Here is a 14,651-nt window from a genome sequence, read left to right on the forward strand (position 1 = left end):
GTGTTCCACTTTTAAACTTGTACTTTTTTGTATAAGCCAGTCACTGTGATCTTGCCAGGCCCCTGTGAGCCACCTTAGCTACAGCCTTCTTTCCTTCATTTTCCCATTCATCGATCCAACAATCATTCATATGGCAACTATATTTGGCGCTGGCAATGCAAAGACAAAACGAAATAGGTCCTTGCCCTCTAGGAGCTTATTTTCTACTCTTTTTTTTTCTTCTGGTGTCAAACTATATAATGATGTAAGATTTTTATTTTGTTTCAATTTCCCACATTTAAACAACTCAGCTAAAAAGTGCTCTTTCCCTCTATGGCCTGCAGCCTTGGTAACATTCTAGATTCACAGATTTACATGAGGATTTCGCAAATCTGCCCATTATTTTTGAAGGATAATGTGCTGCTGTCCCAACTTCACCTCAGCCGAAATGTTCACTCTGATATTCTCCTCCTGCTGCCTTCATCTTGTTTTTAGTCAGTTCAACAAACCTTAGTTCTTTTAACTAAATGAATTGAGGACAATCTATTTCCTTACATTACTGACAGAATCAATTTGAAGGCTGATTCTCATTTTAAAAACTATTTTGGGCACACATCCTCTCTTTTTAACTTCCTGTTTCTATGGATCATCAAATTAGCCTATGTCTCCTTTCAATTCACATACCATTTCTCTGATAGAGGGGAGACACTTTACTTGATTTCCTGTCTCCCTTCCTTATTAGGTTTTCTTTCTTCTGATAAATTAGCATTGTATTTTTCATCATGATCTTCTTTCTTTATTATTATAAGTTTTATGCCATATAAGCACATTAATGGTGAAGATATCATCTTAAAATTAAATTTTATTGACTGATCATTTGAGACATTTAAGAAAATGAAATTATAAAACTGAAAAGAAAAAGTTTAATTTGTTCATGGAAAAGGCTGCTGAATTTTATCAGGGAGATGGAGGACAGAAGTTCAATTCAGGTTGATAGTACAAATATTTCTATTCCAATTATTTTGGTGCTTTTTTTTTTTGCTTGTTTTTGCTTTTGGACCAAAGAGCATACTTAATAGGATAGTGATAAAAACAAAAGCAACTCATATTTGCATAGCATTTTAAATATGCAAATACTTTTCTCCCAACATCCTTGTAAGGTAAAGAGTACAAGTAAGATCATTCCCATTTTACAGAAAATGGAAAACTGAGAGGAAAACTGAGGTTCAGAGGTTAAGTAAACTTGTCACAATCACATGTATCTAAACCCAGGCTGTCTAAACCTTATCCCAGTGTTCTTTTCATCATTTCTAAGGGAATATCAAAATAAAAAGGAGATTGTGAAGCTGAAACTATCACCTGTGCTTTAATTGGAAAATGAGCTTATATTTGACTTGAGCTCCTCCCTTCTCTTTAATCCTTTGCCTAGGATAAGGCTTTATATTTTATGATATTATAAACTTCAACAGTGAGAAGCAACAGAAAAAATCCAATACACCAGTTCCTAACCATTTTATACAAATGTGTCTTTAGCCAATGGGAATGACAGAAGAATTTTTCCCCCAAATACTGTCTGGAGTTATAAGGAAATAAACAATGTCATCTTTTTCCTAGACAAAATTTAAAATGTGTGAAATTTCCAAGAATTCTAGCCTTCCCTTTTTAAAATCTTTCCTTCCCAGATTATTCCCTCTTCCTCACTCCCCAGAGACTGAAAAACTTTATGTTCCATCTCTCCTTCTCTATGCAACCTTCTCCCAAGGAAAAAAAAATATGTTAAGTTTATTTACACTGTGGCGTCAATGAAAGGCTTACTGTAATGATTGTAGATGCATTTTCCTTCCAATTCAATGCAAACAGTAAATGTCCATTAGTATTTTACAAGCATACGAATCTTTGGCTATGGCTATGGAATGTCTGACATCGACAATTCTTTACTGCATTATTATGTGTGTTATACCCCCTAACCATGTTTGTGTCCTCTAGCTCAGTCTTGGGCTATCTTCTCTTTTCTGTCTAGATCTTGTCTTGAGGTTTCCATCAATAGCCATGGTTCCATTGTCATATCTATGCAGATCACTCCCAAGTCTAAATATCTAGTTGTGGTCTCTCTATTGATTGTTAGCCCCATACCACTAAATATATCTACTTGGATGCCCTATAGGAAGTCCAAAATCAACTTGTCTAAAACAAAAGTCATCATCTTACCTCCTAGATACACTCCTCTAAAATTCCAAATTTCTTTCAAGGATTCCATAATTTTTCCAGTCACCCAAGTTTGTGAACTTGCAGTAATGTCCAATTCTTCCCTTGTTCAAACAACTCCAAAAATTCCCTCATTTGCCAATTCTACCTATAAAACAATTTTCACAATCAATCCATTCAAAGGCCTACCACCTCAGTTCAGACTCTTATCACCACTTACCTGGACTATTGCACTTGACTCCTAATTGGTTCCCTGCTTCTAATCTCTCTAAACCATCCTTCCCACAGCTGACAAAATAATCTTCCTAAAGTGCAGGTCTGACTATATCATTTCCTTTTGCAAAAGTTTTTAGTGATTCCTATCATTTATGGAATAAAATATAGTAAGAGAGTCAACAAACATTGTTATATGCTATATGTGAGGAACTGATTTAAGTTTTGAAAATACAAAGAAAAGCAAAAACACAGTCCCTCAAGGAGACAACATGCAAAAAAACTGTATCTTATGAGATATATATAGAGTTGATGGAAGGTAATCTGAGAGGGAAGGCATCAGCAGTTTGAAAGACTGGAAAAGGCCTCCTGGAGAAGGTAGAATTTGAACTGAGAGTTGAAGAAAGCCAGGAGGGGAGGTAGGATGGAAGATTATGTATAAAACATTAAGAAATGAGAAGCAGCATTAAGTCATGGTTGGAAGGCAAACTGCTATGCAAATGAATAGGCATCCATAAAGGATGGAGCAAATCAAGCTGTATAGATGTCTATGTCTAGGTTCAAGTACTGTTACTACCAAGCAACTGGTTTTGTGGCCCTGGGAAAGTCACTTAACCTCTGAGTGCTCCAGGGTATTCTCTAAGAGTATAAATTGCAGAGTAAGAACCAACATGCATCAGTGGAGGGAATTTCCACTCTGAGAGTTTCCTCATATGAATCAAATCACAGAGCACAGAGCAAGAAAAATTAAGAAATAAACTATACACTTCTGAGCTGTTTCTCATGGTGCCAGCTTGCCTCTTCATTTGTCTAAATGGTGGAAAGAGTTGTTTCAAATACTGAAGAGTTTGATTGAAAGAGATTCTCTAAGCTCCTAGCCCTCTGAAAGACTGACAACTCACACAGAAAGATATGGGTAATGATCTCTCTGACAGGATGTTTCACACTTAGAAGAGGTCATAGGTGGAGGACCTCAGCTTTCCCTTCTCAGAACTAGATAAATCTAAACATAAAATAAACAAGAAAGAAATTAAAGATATGAATAGAATTTTAGAAAAGTCAGATATGATAGACCTTTGCAGAAAATTCAATGGGAATAGAAAGGAATATACCTTTTTCTCAGCTGTACATTTTGCTTTCACAAAAACTGACCATATGTTAGGGTATAAAAATCTCACAACCAAATACAGAAAAACAGAAATATTAAATGCATCCTTTTCAGACCATAATGAAATAAAAATATATTCAATAAGAAGCCATGGAAGCATAGATTAAAAATTAATTGAAAATAAAATTATCAAACTCTAAAGAATGAATGGGTCAAAGAAGAAAAAAATTGTAGAAACAATTAGTAATTTCATTAAAGAGAAGGACAACAGTGAGACAACATACCAAGGCAGCCAAAGCAGTAGTTAGGGGAAATTTTATCTCTAAACACTTACATTAATGAAATAGAGAAAGAGCAGATCAATGAATTGGGCATGGATAAAAAAAAAAATAAATGAGAAAAAAAAAGAACAAATAAAAAATCCCCAATTAAATGCAAAATAGGAAATCCTGAAAATAAAAGGAATTATTGTGGTTTAGGAATGCTAGGAACCCTGAAATTCAAGTGCAAAAGAATTTGACCACTCAAGCCTTCTTTCAGTCAGAGACAAGGTTTATTATAGTAGAAGTGGGCAGGATTTTTTAATGGGGACAAAATGGACACTTTTATAGAGAAAGACTGGGAAGATCTGGGTGGGATTAAGGACAGGCAAGTAGCCTGGGGTGCAGCCAGATGCAGACAATGAGGGCCTTAAGGAAAGAGCAGTTAAAAGGATTATTGACTGGGATGGGCTGCATGTGTCAGGCAAATGCCAAAGATCTGGGTTCAGGGGCTTTGGAGTCCAGGTCCCAAAGACATGGTCTTTTCCTTTCAGCAGTCCAGCTCAAATCCCATTCCCATCAGAAAGATTAATAAAATTGGAAGTAAGAAAATCACTGAATTTATAATAAACAAAACTAGGACCTGGTCTTAATAAATGCTTACTAAATGAAAAGAAAGCAATAAAATGGATAAATCATTGGTTAATTTGATTAAAAGAATAAGAAATTATCAGTATCAAAAATGAAAAGGGTGACTTCACCACCAATGAAGACAAAATTAAAGCAATTATTAGGAGCTAATTTGCCCAATCATATGCCAATAAATCTAAGTGAGTTGGATGAATATTCACAAAATATAAATTGCCCAGATTAACCAAGGAAGAAATAGAATACTTAACCCTATATTGGAAAAGAAGAATTGAATAAGCCATTAATGAGCTCCCTAAGAAAAAAAATCCCTAGAATCAAATCAATTGCAAGTGAATTCTACCAAACATTTAAAGAACAATTAACTCCAAAAAATAATTCCCATATAAAGAATGGGAAATATGCAAAGAAGGATTCCTACCAAATTCACAATTACAAAACACTTTTCACACAAATAAAGTCAGTTTTAAGCAATTGGAGAAATATTAATTGCTCATGGGTAGGCTGACATGATATGACAAAAATGACAATTGTACCAAAATTGATTTTTTAAATCAGTGCAATACCAAACTACCAAAAACTATTTTATAGAGCTAGAAAAAATGATAATTCATCTGTAAGACAAAAAAAGGTCAAGAATATCAAGGGAATTTTTGAAAATAAATGTGAAGGAAGATTGGCCTAGCAGTGCCAGATCTCAAATAGTATTAGAAAGTGATAATCATCAAAATGAGCTGATACTGGCTAAGAAATAGAGTGGTGAGATAGATTAGGTACACAAGACACAGTAGTCAATGACCATAGTAATCTAGTGTTTGATAAATACATCTATTGTTTGACAAACCCAAAGATATAAGGTTTAAGGGCAAAAACTCAAACTCTGCTATGAAAACTGGAAAGCATTTTAGGAGAAGATAGGCATAGACCAACATCTCTCACCATATGCCAATATAAGGTCAAAGTGGGCATGCGATTTGGATACAAAGGGTGATATAAGCAAACAGAAATTTTTATCTGTCAGATCTATGAATAAGGGAAGAATTTATGACCAAACAAGAAATAGAGAGCATTATTGGATGTAAAATTGATCATTTCAATTACATTAAATTAAAAGGTTTTTGCACAAAAACACCCAATACAACTAAGATTAGAAGGAAAGCAGGAAATTGAGAAAAATATTTGCAAGAAGTATCTCTGATAAAGGCCTCATATTTCCAGATATATAGAGAACTGAATCAAATTTATAAGATCACGAGTCATTCCCCAATCGAAAATGGTCAAATGACATGAACAGGCAGTTTTCAGAAGAAGAAATCAAAACTATCTGTAGTCATATGAAAAAATGCCCTAAATCACTATTGATTAGAGAAATGCAAACTGAAACAACTCTGATGTAGTACCTCACACCTATCAGATTAAGTAATATGATACAAAAGTAAGATGTTGGAGGGGATGTGAGGGAATTGGGATATTAATGCATTGTTGGTGAAGTTGTGAACTGATCCAACCATTTTGGATAGCAATGTGGAATTATTCCCAATGGACTATCAAACTGTGCATACCCTTTGACCTAGCAATACCACTTCCAGGTCAATATCCCAAAGATATAGAAAAAATGAAAAGGGCCTATATTTACTATATATATATATATATATATATATATATATATATATATATATATATATATATATATATATATATATATATATATATATATATATATATATATATTTACAGCAGCCCTTTATGTGGTGGCAAAGAATTGGAAATTGAGAGGATGGCAATCAACTTGGGAATGGCCGAACAGGTTGTGGTATATGATTGTAGTGTGAGGTGACTGGAACAGCAAGTGTTAGTGGAAATTAAGTGAACTACACTGACTCTATCTTTTGACTCAATTCTGGAGCTAGCTCAGTTCATTTTCTACTCAGTTATGGGTCTATTCCAATTTTTGCCTTGGGAGAAAATTTTGTTTGATTGTGGGAATTGGGGGAAAAAAAAGTATATTGCATTGTTTGAACCTAGCCCTGTGTACTTGGGAAGCTGGACCACCTCTTCCTGCTGCTTAGAGACCCTTAACTAGGCACCTAGATTATTCTAATCAGAAACACAGTCACACCAGAAGATGAATGCAAGGGGTTTTCTCACAATTTTACATCTCAAACAACCTATATGTCTTATCTGAAAATCTGCCCCATACTGGTCAATCAGTTGTTGTTTCCATGTTCCTTAACTGAATACAGAAATTTGGAAGGAGTGGAACATCACTTTGATTTCAGGAAATTGTACCTGTTCATTCTCCCTCTCCCAACTTGGAAAGTCTCTAATCTTTTCTCCAACTAGAAATCAGATTATTTAATTTTGTATCCTGGTTAATTGTTTTCTTTTAATTAGTTGGTCTTATTTGATCCTTTCTGATATATAAAACGTATCTTCCCCTGTATTCATGGTCCAGTGCCATGCCTAGTCCCAGTTTATTGAGCAATTGGCATGTATACTTTAATAAATTGGTGTTCTCAGAAGCCCAAACCTTTGTTTCTTCTGTCATTCATCTTTCTCTTACCACAGATGGAATACTGTTGTACTATAAGAAATGATAAGCAGGATGATTTCAGAAAAACCTGGGAAAACTTATATGAACTGATACAAACAAGTGAGCAGAAGCAGGAAAACATTGAACATAATAACAGCAATTTTGTCAGTATGATCAACTGTGAATGGCCTAACTATTTGATTAATACAATGATCCAAGACAATTCTGAAGGATTTCTGATTAAAAATGCTACCCACCTCCAGAAAAAGAACTGCTGGAGTCTGAATGCAGATTGAAGTATAATTTTAAACTTTATTTTTCTTGCTTTTTTTGTAACATGACTAATATAGAAGTATATTTTACATGATTTCACATCTATATTTGATATCACATTTCTTGCCTTCACAATGGTTGGGGGAAGATGCTAGGGTGGGAGAGAAATGGCAGGTCAAAATTTTTAAAATGTTAAAACTAATATTTTTAAAAAATTATTGACTGAATTATTGACCAAGTAAAACAGAGTCTTGTAGACAAACAGAAGAAAATGCTCAGTTTCAGAAAGGAAGAAAATGCACAGATGAGGGAAGAGAAACAGCATCATTTTGAAAGCAGTGGAGATGAAAACCATGTGTGCTGTGTTAATTTTTTTACCTTATAGCACAGAGAGATATTGGAGCTACAATCTGTCAAGTGGAAGGCAGCTGAAAATAATAAGAGGTTCAGGATTTATTCACTTCTAGAAGAGACATATGTAATGTTCAACATAAGAAAGGATAGAAGATACAATAATCCAAAAATCCCAAAATAACAATACATTTCAGAAAGAAAATACTGCTAACTAATATAGATTCCTTTTCTCATACTACAATAGCAGCATTTATAGGATATTACAATTATTGTAATGGAAGGGTTTTTTTTCTTTCTCTCAACTCTATGTATCTTACGTAGGAAATTGGCAGTGTAGGAGCATGATACATGGGAAAAGATCACTGGCTCTGGAGTCAGAGGATCTGGGTTCAAATCCTGCCTCTGAGAATGTTTATCTTGAACGATTCACTTATCCTTCCTGTGCATCAATTTCCTCACCTGTAAAATGAGGGAGTGATGCCTGAAGACCCTTCCAACTTTAGATTTATCTTTCATTCAAATGCCAGAATTCAAGGGTTAGAAGAAACTTTAGAGGCCATCTCATCTAATCCATCTGTTAAAGAAATCCCCAGTGGCTCAGGCTTTGCTTGAAGACTTCCAAAGAGGGGAAACTCACCACTACTCCAGGCAATTCATTCCATATTTGCACAGCCCTTCTTATTAGGAAGTTTTTCCTGACACCAAGCCTAAGTTGGCCTCTTTGCCACACCCATTCCTTTTTTACCTCTAGGCCTACCCTCTGGACCAAACAAAAGAAGGCTGTGTTCTCTTCCACATGACAGGTGTTCAAATATTTGAATATGGTATTGTGTCAAAATACATTGTTTTAAATTTTCAGACCTAAAGTTTAAAATAGCTGGTATAAAGAAAGTAGATAAGACATTTAAACTGGAAAAAGATCCAGTTTAGAAGGAATCATTAGACAGGTAGAATGAGAACTAAGAAGAACACACATTTTTGTCACACACACACACACACACACACACACAAGCACACATACACACCAAAAAAAAAAAACTTAGAGAGGATAGAGTATCCAGGAGAAAAGGTTTATGGACAGTGCCAAAAGGCCATGAAAAGGCCAAGGAGGATGAGGATCAAAGAACATTGGTAACTTTGAAGAGAGCAGTTTCAGCTGAATGATGAAGTTAAAAGACAGACTTTCATAACTAAAAGCAAGTGAGAGGATACTAAAGGACCTTAACTGAGAAGGGGTATAGAGGTAAAGGATATTAGACAAGCAAGGATAGTTGGATCAAATGATGGATTTTAGCATGGAGGAGACATAGGAATGTTTGTATATGATTTAATACATACATACTAGGGAGTCTTAAAGCTCATAGAGGTTAAATGACTTGTCCATGGTCTCATAGCTAGTGATGAGCCCAATAATACCTACCATATCATACCACTTTTATGCTTTGTACACAGCAATCATATAGGACATATTTATAGAATAAATGAATGTGTTAAAAGGGAAAGGAAAGATGTTCTGGGCTTGGGAATTTCAAAGATTGGTGAAAAGTATTGAAAACATATAGTAACAAAATCTGATTTTTAAAAATCTCATTTCCACCAACCTAAGGTGATTTTACAAAATGGCACGGAGTTGGCCAGTGGCTCTTGAAGGCTATGTCAGTAAAACATGAACCTTAACAACTTCTGTCATGCTGCAAAGGCTTTGAGTGTAACACTAAATATTTTCCAAGGACCAATGTAGCTAAATTCTGAGAGGGTAATTAATCATCTGTCGGCTGGCCACTCAGTGTTGAACTATGACCAGGACAACTGATAAAATGACAAAAAATACCCAATGTCTTCCAGTCCTTTTTTTGAATTCCTTTTGCTTCTGCAGTTACAATGGCAGAATAGTATTAAAAAGGCATACTAATAAGTTTTTCAGACTGTCTATAAATGCTAATTTAATTGCTATTACTCTAAATATGAGAGCCTTGTCCAAGGACCAATATATGAATATAATGTGGGAGAGAATGGAATAAACTGGAAATTCTAACTACAAATGAAATCATAAGGAAAAAAAAGGAAGGCACAACTAAAAGAACAGATGTCTCACAGGTACTACTCAGAGGAACAAATAAAAGAGTTGGCACAGTTGGCTTTATCCTTCAGAGTCAACAAGAAACATGAGTTCATAGGACATTCTGTTATCTTATATTGCAGTGCTCAAGTATTTTCAAAAGTATCACTGTAAAAGTCATTTCAATTTCTGCAGCAAGATCTGTTGCCAGTAAAGAAGGGGTAAGTAAAAATATTATAAAAACTGCCAAGTAAATCAATACATTATTTGATACTCAGTGACTTTAGTACCAAGAAAGGAAAGCAGAAAAAAAAGACTGGAAAATATGGTTCAGCAGGGAAAAACTAGAGGAGTCAGAGGACTGCATATTCAATAGAAGACTTACATTTATATATTGTGATTAATTCCTTTGAGTAATTGGTAAGTACTGGACAGAGTAAACACCAAATAATATCACCAAAAAAATCAATATTTAGTGAATAAGTGACTCAGTAATGTGGAAGCTATTCCTGAATCAAACACCTGTGTATCATCAGACCCACAACTTGGTAGAGAAAAGTTCAAAATTAACACAAAATGCATAAATGCTAGCTATTATTATCATTCTTAGAAGAAAGAATATAAAGAGAAAATATATGATGTACTATTAAAACAATTAAAACCATACCTATATAAAATATCAGTTGATGTAAAAAACTGGGAAATGAACAAACATTAGCAAAAGCCAAAACAATTTCCTGAAGAAACGTAACTTATATAAAACAATAGCCATGATGAGAAGACCAAATGATGAACCTAAAAACTACATCAGCCATCCAACATCTGATCATCTCTCTAATTAGAGACAATGCATTCAAAAGTAATCCAGTTTAAAAATCAACTTCTTCATAAAATCTTATGGAGGGGAATATTGGAAGATCAGGATTGGTGTCACCTCATAAAATAGTGAGAAGTAGTGGTGGGAAAAAGAGTCAGGGAAAATATGGCAAAAGATTCCAGTAAACAGTCATCCTAAGAACATTTAATAGTGTAACTGTGAAAGAAAACAAAACTGGGAGTCTATAAAATGTTTTTTTTATAACAAACACTTGTCACCATCAATGACAGTAGTATAAATATACACATATATGTACATTTATATATGTGCATATATATGTATGTGTATATATATATTTATATATGTGAATATATATGTATGTGTGTATATATATATATATATACATATATATATGTATATACTCTAACATCACATTCCTAGATGTACTGCATGATGAAATAAATAAATAAATAAATGAATGAATAAAAACAGAAGCAACAATAGCATTTATATAGCACTATGTGCCAGGCATAGTGCTAAGCACTTTACAAATATCTCATTTGATTCTCATGACAACCCTTGGAGGCAGATGCCCAGAAGGGATTCCTCTTTTATTTGGAAAGTGCTTTGCAACCTTAAAGCATAATAAATGCTAACTATTATTAGTAAATGGCAGAGTGAAGACTAAACCCTAGGTTTTCTGTTTCCCATTCCAGTGCTGCTAATACATCTGCTTTTCCTAGATTAGATGACGTGGTCTTGGGTTTATCTTGCAAGAGATTTTGGAGAAGAAAATAATGGAAGGAGGGCTGGGATATAATTTGAGCTTTGTAAGTTAACAGTGATTTGTATGATCTTAAATACAGTATGCATTTGAATTTAATTAGTGAATCAAAATTGAGGTTATATATTGGAAATGCTTCCTTAGAATACTGAGGGTGATCCATTATTCCATGAGGGTCATCAGTCCCTACTATGACACAGATTTAGATCTCTCCAGTCTCCAAGACTGGTCACCTTGTTGGATTTCTGGCCCCCCTCTTCCACATATCCTCTAGAGAAGATATTCCTAATGTGCTGAAGGACTTTTTCAGGTTCTTTGGGTATCTTGCAGATACCATTCTTTCACTCAGGTCACCCAAGTATGAATAATAATAAAAAAAAAAGACTAATGATTCTAGAAATCTCAATTGTGTGAAACTACTAGGGCCTTCTTGTAAAGAGGAAGACCAAGGTGTCCCTACCAAAAGAACAATTTATTATAAGGGGATCACAAGTGTTTTGTCACAATATATCTCCAAGGCAAAGCATGAATTATTTTGAGATAGTAAAATAATATCTGGAACACAGATGGGCCTTTTGGCTCTTCATCTGCACTAACATGTGATGTGTTTTTTATAAGATACTTCCTTACAGCACTCAAAAGAAATATTCTAGTTTATATAGAACTTATTTTTAGACACTGGTTCTTTCTTAATCTTGTGCCACTGGATCTCCCCCCACACAATCTATTCATGAGCTACATTTAATACTTTATCTCTTTAAAAGTATGTTTGTTTATTCACATCTAGAGTCAATGAAGTAGGTGTGCATAATAGGCTCAACTGGAAATATTTTCTTTATATTCCACAGTTCTCGCCCTGCATTTCTATAGAAAAAAAGAGAGAGATTTGTTTCAAAACCTACCAGATGGCATGTGGCACTGTCATGCAGAAATAGGAGCATGGTGTCTGGAAAGAGTGTTGAACTTGGCATCAGGAGAGACCTTGGTTCAAATCCTCTGATACTTTGAAGGGGTATTTCCCTAAGAAAGTATGTGTGTATGTGTGTGTGTGTATGTGTGTGTGTGTGTGTGTGTGTGTGTGTCTATATGTGTGTTTAGGTGTATATATACACAGATACATATATATGTATGTGTATACATATATGCACATATATACATATATAATACACACACACATACCTTACTGTCATTGATGGTGACAAGTGTTTGTTATAAAACATTTTATAGACTCCCATTTTTGTTGTCTTTCACACAGTTTCACCATAAAATATTCTTAGGATTACTGTTTACTAGGACCTTTTGCAATAGTTTCCCTAACTTTTTCCTACCGCTACTCATTATTTTATGAGGTGACACCAATCATGATCTAATATCCACCTCCATAAGATTTTAGGAACAAGTTTATTTCTACATAGGTATCTGCACAGATGTCTATATGTAGATATCTATATAGATACATATCTATATATAGATATTTATGTATTCATATATGGCCACTGAGGGAATTGTTTTTGCTTGACTATGCATATCTGTTAGAAGAAATGTGTTGTTTCTCTTCTTTTTCCCCACTGGAGTGGTGAGTGGAAAGGAAAGAAACTGGATTTCTGGTTTAATTTATTTTTTTTAATAGAGAGATGAGAAGGTGCTACAATTGTGAAATGTTGTGTCCACTTTCAGATGAGGTCACTGTATTTTTAGTTTTCCTTAACTATTTTACTCTGTTACAAGAGACATCTCAAAGGTAGGCGTAATTTATAAATGTTTATAACATAAAAAATGAAACCTATTGAATCCTATTACTACTGTGAAACCCTAAGCAAGTGACTTTGCTTCTCTGAGCCACACAGGAACTTCTGCCAGTAAGGTGAACCTAGATTGACAACCAATTCTTGCTCATCAGCAGCAGCGATGAGGTTCTCTCAGTCGGAATAGCGAAAGAAAGGTTGTAGAGATGTAAAGTGGAAGAACATCAGTCCTGCAATTTTATGAAAGGCAAGAATGAAATTCCACTTGCCTTCTCACTGTAGGAGGACACCAAGACACAACAGTGGTCACTGTAATTGTCCAACCAGAGAACAAGAAGATACCATTGGCAGATGGCAGACCAGGCATAAAATGGATTCTTCCTGTTGACAATGTTGAATGGTAGCAAACGCCTGGACAATCAAAAAAAAAATCATCTCATACCTCAAGAGGAAAATACACAAGATGCTAGTAGGGTTTAACTCGAGAATATCAATAGTTTCATAGCTACTGGGACCTGGACTCTGGGTAGTAACATATATATTCATCATGACCATCAAAGAAACCTGTAGAACCAGAGCTCTATCAATGTAATTGCTAATGTTCAAATCTCAGATCTGCCCCTTTCTATTGGGTAATCTTGGACCAGTCATTTGACTTGTTGAGATTGCAATTTCCTCATCTATAAAATTAGGAGATGGAATTAAATGACTTCTATAGTCACTTCCTGCCCTAAAGCAGCAGTAGGTATACTGTTGAACCTTGAGTTGGGAAAACCTGAATTCAAATCCACCTCACACTTCCTAGTTCTACAATTCTGGACAAATAATTTAACCTCTTCTGCCTCAGCTTCTTCATTTGTAAAGTGGGGATAATAATAATCCCTACCTCTCCAGGTTATTGTGAGGATAAAATGAGATCATATTTGTAAAATGTTTTGCAAACTTTGAAACTCTAGCCGAATGCTAGCTGTTCTTGGTATCATAGAAAGACTTTTACTCTCTGCCTCCTATGGTTCTTGAGCTGAAATTGCTTTGAAAGCAGAGTGCTACCAAATGCAATTTATTAATATTACTAATAATTATTATTTGAGTTAAAGTGCTTAGATTTTTGAAGGTCTCAGCTTTGAGGGCAATCTTCCTTAAAAGGTACCCCCATGATCTCATAACAAATTTGGCTTGCCAAGTGAAAATAGGTCTCAGATTTTTTTTACTAAATATTCATGAGTTTAAAGACATGAGCTAGTCCAAAACTAGAAGAAATTAAATTGAAATATCCCTCCCAATTATGGTGGAAAGAACTGTCAACATGATGAAAATAAATACCATCCTCTTCCTATTTCATGCAGTTGAATTAAATGAATTACTCTATGGGCTGGCTGCTGAGACCTATACTGGGACACAAAATGTCATTCCTCAATGTATTTGTGCCTGCTTTATTTTGAATTATGTATTTAATATAAATAATGGCATTTTAGGAATTGATCTCATGAAATCCATCTTTTGCTATAATTCTTACTATAATATAAATAATGATCAGGTCTTATAATCCTGTTGAAATAACTTGATCATGACTGGATACAAATTCTCTTCTCACGAAATTATTGAATTTTGCTTTAAAATTGCTTTAACTTTTCAAGAGCATTTTTTTTTAGCCCTCCGGAATATTTGTATAT

This window comes from Phascolarctos cinereus, unplaced genomic scaffold (assembly GCF_003287225.1).
Source record: "Phascolarctos cinereus isolate Bilbo 61053 unplaced genomic scaffold, phaCin_HiC Scaffold_7;HRSCAF=346, whole genome shotgun sequence".
NCBI classification, from domain to species: domain Eukaryota; kingdom Metazoa; phylum Chordata; class Mammalia; order Diprotodontia; family Phascolarctidae; genus Phascolarctos; species Phascolarctos cinereus.